Source organism: Oncorhynchus clarkii, chromosome 33 (genome assembly GCF_045791955.1).
Source record: "Oncorhynchus clarkii lewisi isolate Uvic-CL-2024 chromosome 33, UVic_Ocla_1.0, whole genome shotgun sequence".
Lineage (NCBI taxonomy): Eukaryota > Metazoa > Chordata > Actinopteri > Salmoniformes > Salmonidae > Oncorhynchus > Oncorhynchus clarkii.
In genome coordinates this window covers 22,385,633-22,391,863 of record NC_092179.1, presented here as the reverse complement: position 1 = coordinate 22,391,863, position 6,231 = coordinate 22,385,633, and the positions used below count along the sequence as shown (strand labels likewise).

Below are 6,231 nucleotides of genomic sequence, written 5' to 3'. Positions count from 1 at the left end.
CCTTTTAAGGAGCTTGGAAAATTCCAGAAAATGATGTCATGGCTTTAGAAGCTTCTGATAGGCTAAATGACATAGTTTGAGTCAATTGGAGGTGTACCTGTGGATGTATTTCAAGGCCTACCTTCAAACTCAGTTCCTCTTTGCTTGACATCATGGGTAAAGGAAAATAAATCAGCAAAGACCTCAGAAAAAAAGTGTACACCTCCACAAATCTGGTTCATCCTTGGGAGCAATTTCCAAACGCCTCATCTGTACAAACAATAGTATGCAAGTATAAACACCATGAGACCACACAGCCATCATACCACTCAGGAAGGAGACGCGTTCTGTCTCCTAGAGACGCAATAAAAAAAACAGACTATGGTTTGCAACTGCACATGGGAACAAAGATCATACTTTTTGGAGAAATGTCCTATGTTCTGATGAAACAAAAATAGAACTGTTTGCCATAATGACCATTGTTATGTTTGGAGGAATAAGGGAGAGGCTTGCAAGCTGAAAAACACCATCCCAACCGTGTAGCACGGGGGTGGCAGCATCATGTTGTGGGGTGCTTTGCTGCAGGAGGGACTGGTGCACTTCTCAAAATAGATGGCATCATGAGGTAGGAAAATTATGTGGATATATTGAAGCAACATCTCAAGGCATCAGTCAGGAAAAAAGCTTGGTCGCAAATGGATCTTCCAAATGGACAATTTACCCAAGCATACTTCCAAAGTTGTGGCAAAATGGTTTAAGGACAACAAAGTCAAGGTATTGGAGTGGCCATCACAAAGCCCTGACCTCAATCCTATAGAAAATTTGTGGGCAGAACTGAAAAAGCGTGTGCGAGTAAGGAGGCCTATAAACCTGACTCAGTTATGCCAGCTCTGTCAGGAGGAATGGACCAAAATTCGCCCAACTTATTGTGGGAAGCTTGTGGAAGGCTACCCAAAATGTTTGACACAAGTTAAACAATTTAAAGGCAATGCTACCAAATACTAATTGAGTGCATGTAAACTTCTGACCCACTGGGAATGTGACGAAATAAATAAAATCCGAAAAAAAATCTCTACTATTATTCTGACATTTCACATTCTTAAAATAAAGTGGTGATCCTAACTGACCTAAGACAGGGAATTTTTACTAGTATTAAATGTGAGGAATTATGAAAAACTGAGTTTAAATGTATTTGGCTAAGGTGTTTGTAAACTTCAGACGTCAACTGTATACAGTGTTGTAATGATGTGCAAATAGTTAAAGTAGAGAAGGGAAAATAAATAAACAAATATAGGTTGTATTTACAATGGTGTTTGTTCTTAACTGGTTGTCCTTTCTTGTGGCAACAGCTCACAAATGTTGATGATGTGATTGCACACTGTGGTATTTCAGCCAATAGATATGGGAGTTTTTGAAAATTGGATTTGTTTTCAAATGTTTTGTGGATCTGTGTAATCTGAGGAAAATATAGGTCTCTGAAATGGTCATACATTTGGCAAGAGTACAGCTCAGTTTCCACCCCATTTTGTGGGCAGTGGGCACATAGCCTGTCTTCTCTTGAGGTCTGCCATCTGCTACCTTTCTCAATAGCAAGGCTATGCTGTATATAGTCAAAGCTTTCCTTAAGTTTGGGTCAGTCACAGTGGTCAGGTATTCTACCACTGTGTACTCTCTGTTTAAGACCAAATAGCATTGTAGTTTGTTCTGTTTTTTGGTAAATTCTTTCCAATGTGTCAAGTAATTATCTTTTTGTTTTCTCATGATTTGTTTGGGTCTAATTGTGTTGCTGTCCTGGGGCTCTGTTTGTGTTTGTGAACAGAGCCCCAGGACCAGCTTGCTTAGAGGACTCGTCTCCAGGTTTATTTCTTTGTAGGTGACGGCTTTGTTATTGAAGATTTGGGAATTCGGCCTAATTCTGGTCTGCATGCATTATTTGGTGTTTGACGTTAAACACAGAGGATATTTTTGCAGAATTCTGCATGCAGTCTCAATTTGGTGTTTGTCCCATTTTGTGAATTATTGGTTTGTGAGTGGACCCCAGACCTCACAACCATGAAGGGCAATGGGTTCTATAACTGTTACAAGTTCTCTCTCTCTCTCACACACACACACACAAAAGTAGAGCCAGATTTGGAACTCTGCATCACGAGGCTTCGAAATGACAAAGTTCCACAGGAGAAATAGTACCTTTTTTTTTTTACTCCACACACACACACAAATCTATAGACAGCCATCTGGTATATGTCCCTAGAATAGGGCATAACAACATCTCTTATAAGGGAAAGGAAAGGGGATACCACGTCTTCAGGGCCCGGAGAACAGTGGGTTGCTCAGGGTCAGAACGACAGATTTTCACCTTGTCAGCTTGGGGATTTGATCCAGCAACCTTTCGGTTACTGGCCCAAACAATACTACTAGCACTGCATCGTAGCAGGGGGGGAAGGGCTTTAGTTTGCTCTCACAGAGAGTGATTGACAGCTAACGTGGACAATCGTGGGGCAGATAGGGATCAAACACGCTCCCTTACTGTACACATACATACCAACCCACTGAATACACCAGACCAACCCACTGAATACACCAGACCAACACACTGAATACACCAGACCAACACACTGAATACACCAGACCAACACACTGAATACACCAGACCAGACCAACACACTGAATACACCAGACCAGACCAACACACTGAATACACCAGACCAGACCAACACACTGAATACACCAGACCAACCCACTGAATACACCAGACCAACCCACTGAATACACCAGGCCAACCCACTGAATACACCAGGCCAACCCACTGAATACACCAGACCATACCAAAACACTGAATACACCAGACCATACCAAAACACTGAATACACCAGGCCAACCCACTGAATACACCAGACCATACCAAAACACTGAATACACCAGGCCAACCCACTGAATACACCAGGCCAACACACTGAATACACCAGACCATACTAAAACACTGAATACACCAGACCAACACACTGAATACACCAGACCAACACACTGAATACACCAGACCATACCAACACACTGAATACACCAGACCATACCAAAACACTGAATACACCAGACCATACCAACACACTGAATACACCAGAACAACACACTGAAAACACCAGAAAAACACACTGAATACACCAGACCATACCAAAACACTGAATACACCAGGCCAACACACTGAATACACCAGACCAGGCCAACACACTGAATACACCAGACCATACCAACACACTGAATACACCAGACCATACCAACACACTGAATACACCAGGCCAACACACTGAATACACCAGACCAGGCCAACACACTGAATACACCAGACCATACCAACACACTGAATACACCAGACCATACCAACACACTGAATACACCAGACCAGGCCAACACACTGAATACACCAGACCAGGCCAACACACTGAATACACCAGACCAGGCCAACACACTGAATACACCAGACCAGGCCAACACACTGAATACACCAGACCAGGCCAGCACACTGAATACACCAGACCAGGCCAATACACTGAATACACCAGACCAGGCCAACACACTGAATACACCAGACCAGGCCAATACACTGAATACACCAGACCAGGCCAACACACTGAATACACCAGACCAACACACTGAATACACCAGACCAACCCACTGAATACACCAGGCCAACCCACTGAATACACCAGACCAACCCACTGAATACACCAGACCAACACACTGAATACACCAGACCAACACACTGAATACACCAGAACAACTCACTGAATACACCAGACCAACTCACTGAATACACCAGACCAACTCACTGAATACACCAGACCAACTCACTGAATACACCAGACCAACTCACTGAATACACCAGACCATACAGCACTCGCATACACACACATGCTCTCTCTAGAAATGAACAGAGCACACACACACACACACACACACACACACACACACACAGGCCTACTATTCACATACACATCCTTGACACACCCAAAGCGTACAAACACACACACATACATAAAACCTTCACACTAACACCCCTCGCACACACCCTTCACATGAACAACACTCTGATACAAACACACCTCCCTCGTGTATAAACACAGTGACTGTATGAGAGAGTGTATGAGTCCTTTAGGTGGGACCAGGTGGGAGATAATATGGGGTGACTGGCCACACCCACAACCAAGAGTCTTTAGATAAAGGTGTAATCTGTACATTTGAGAAAACAAAATTAAAAAAAAGTGATTTCAAAAATATGGGTGTTTGTTCACACACCTTGGGTAGTTCCTCCATAGAGGACCATTCAGAACAAGAAACTAAGACACACTGGTGGTACTCCCCAAAATTATGTAATGGGTCTCAGACCATCACAGGGCTAAAAGTTTTAATTTCATATTCTACATTCTATTTCATATTCTACGTTATATTCAAGTTCACATTGTATTCTAGCCCACATTCTACATTCTATTCTACATCCTAGACTGCATTCTGTCACAATTTATTAAATTCAACATATTTTTCACAGTCTACATTCTATTTTACGTTATTTCACGTTCTACACTATTCTATTGCACATTCAACATTATATTCTACTTCCCATTCTATTTCATGTTCTACATTCTATTTCAACAGTCTTATATTTTCCATCTGGCACTCTATTGCACATTCCACAGCCAATTCCCTCGTCTCCCCCAAGCATTGTCTTGCAGTGGGCTCTATTCTCTTCTACTGTGCTTTCACGATGTGCACAAAAGGCAAGAAGCCATCCTCAAATTGAATTAGGGAGAAACATTAGATTAGAAATACATGTAAACATTCTTGTAGACTAGACGTCTGCTTATTTGGAGATTAGAGAAATATAAAGACTATGTCCTGTCTACTGCCCTTAGACACAACCTCTCTGTCTTTCCTCTCTCTCCATCACACCCCCCTCTCCCCGTCACCCCCCCTCTCTCCGTCACACCGCCCCTCTCCCTGCCCCCCCCCCCTCTCCCCGTCACCCCCCATCTCCGTCACCCCCCCCCTCTGTCACCCCCCCCCCCCTCTCCCAGTCACCCCCCCTCTCTCAGTCACCCCCCCTCTCTGTCACCCCCCCTCTCTCCATCTGTTACCGAAGAAAGTGGACTTCTCAATATTGGTAGGCCAGTCACCACACCCTAACAAACAGCCTGAATAGTATACAGGTAGGCCAGTCACCACACCCTAACAAACAGCCGGAATAGTATACAGGTAGGCCAGTCACCACATCCTAACAAACAGCCTGAATAGTATACAGGTAGGCCAGTCACCACACCCTAACAAACAGCCTGAATAGTATACAGGTAGGCCAGTCACCACACCCTAACAAACAGCCTGAATAGTATACAGGTAGGCCAGTCACCGCAAATAAATCATTACCAGTTGAATGTACAGACCAATAAAATATTGTTTTGTATTAAAACTTTTCTGAAATATTATAACACAATATGCAAATAAAACAATATGCATGTGCCTATACTGACAATCTACTTTTCTGGACTACTTTTCTGGTTGGTAACGCATATTTTTTTATATTAAAAAACAACTTATGAATTCATTTATTTTATTCATCCATAACCGTCATTTACATGGTTATATACAATAATTATGCCAGCCCCCCAAAACATACCAACTTTTAGGACTATCATAACACTCTTCTCATATTTCTATCTGAAAAACAGTAATACCAAGTATAAGAAACAACTTTCAGCAGATCTTTTCCAAGATCCTCTGAACCAGAACAGACCATAGCCAAGATATCAACAACGGCTTCTGTAAAAGTCTGAAGAACACATCAGAACAAACAAAATGTGTTGAATGCACACGCTTCTGAAGCAAAGACATGATACATTAATATCCACCACAACCGTTATGAATGTTGCAGATATCATAATGGTGACCAGGAAAAGGGAGAAACCACTGATATACCATATAAAACCTTGATGAAAGTTAACTTCAGAGAGACATCAGGAAGATGATCCAATGTTACGTGGATGTTTTACAAAAACCTTTCCTAAATAAAACAAAGGGTGTAACATTGTCCCAGTCACCCCCTATCTTTTCATGACTGGAGACACTTCAATTTGGTCTGTATCGCTTCATTAACATCTCACCTTCCTAATCAACACTGGGGGACAGCTGTGTGTGGAGAAACAAGCTTTGTGCGCTCTACCAAAAGGCCATGAAATTACTTCTTTTTTTTTTTGACTTGGCCTCCTA

The 6,231-nt window shown here is 42.4% G+C and overlaps 1 protein-coding gene across 2 annotated transcripts in view; it reads right to left on the bottom strand.

Moving 5' to 3' along the window:
• LOC139393225 (ankyrin repeat and sterile alpha motif domain-containing protein 1B-like) overlaps positions 1-6,231 on the bottom strand; it is a 366,701-nt gene that overhangs the window by 279,883 nt on the left and 80,587 nt on the right. The window lies entirely within an intron of this gene.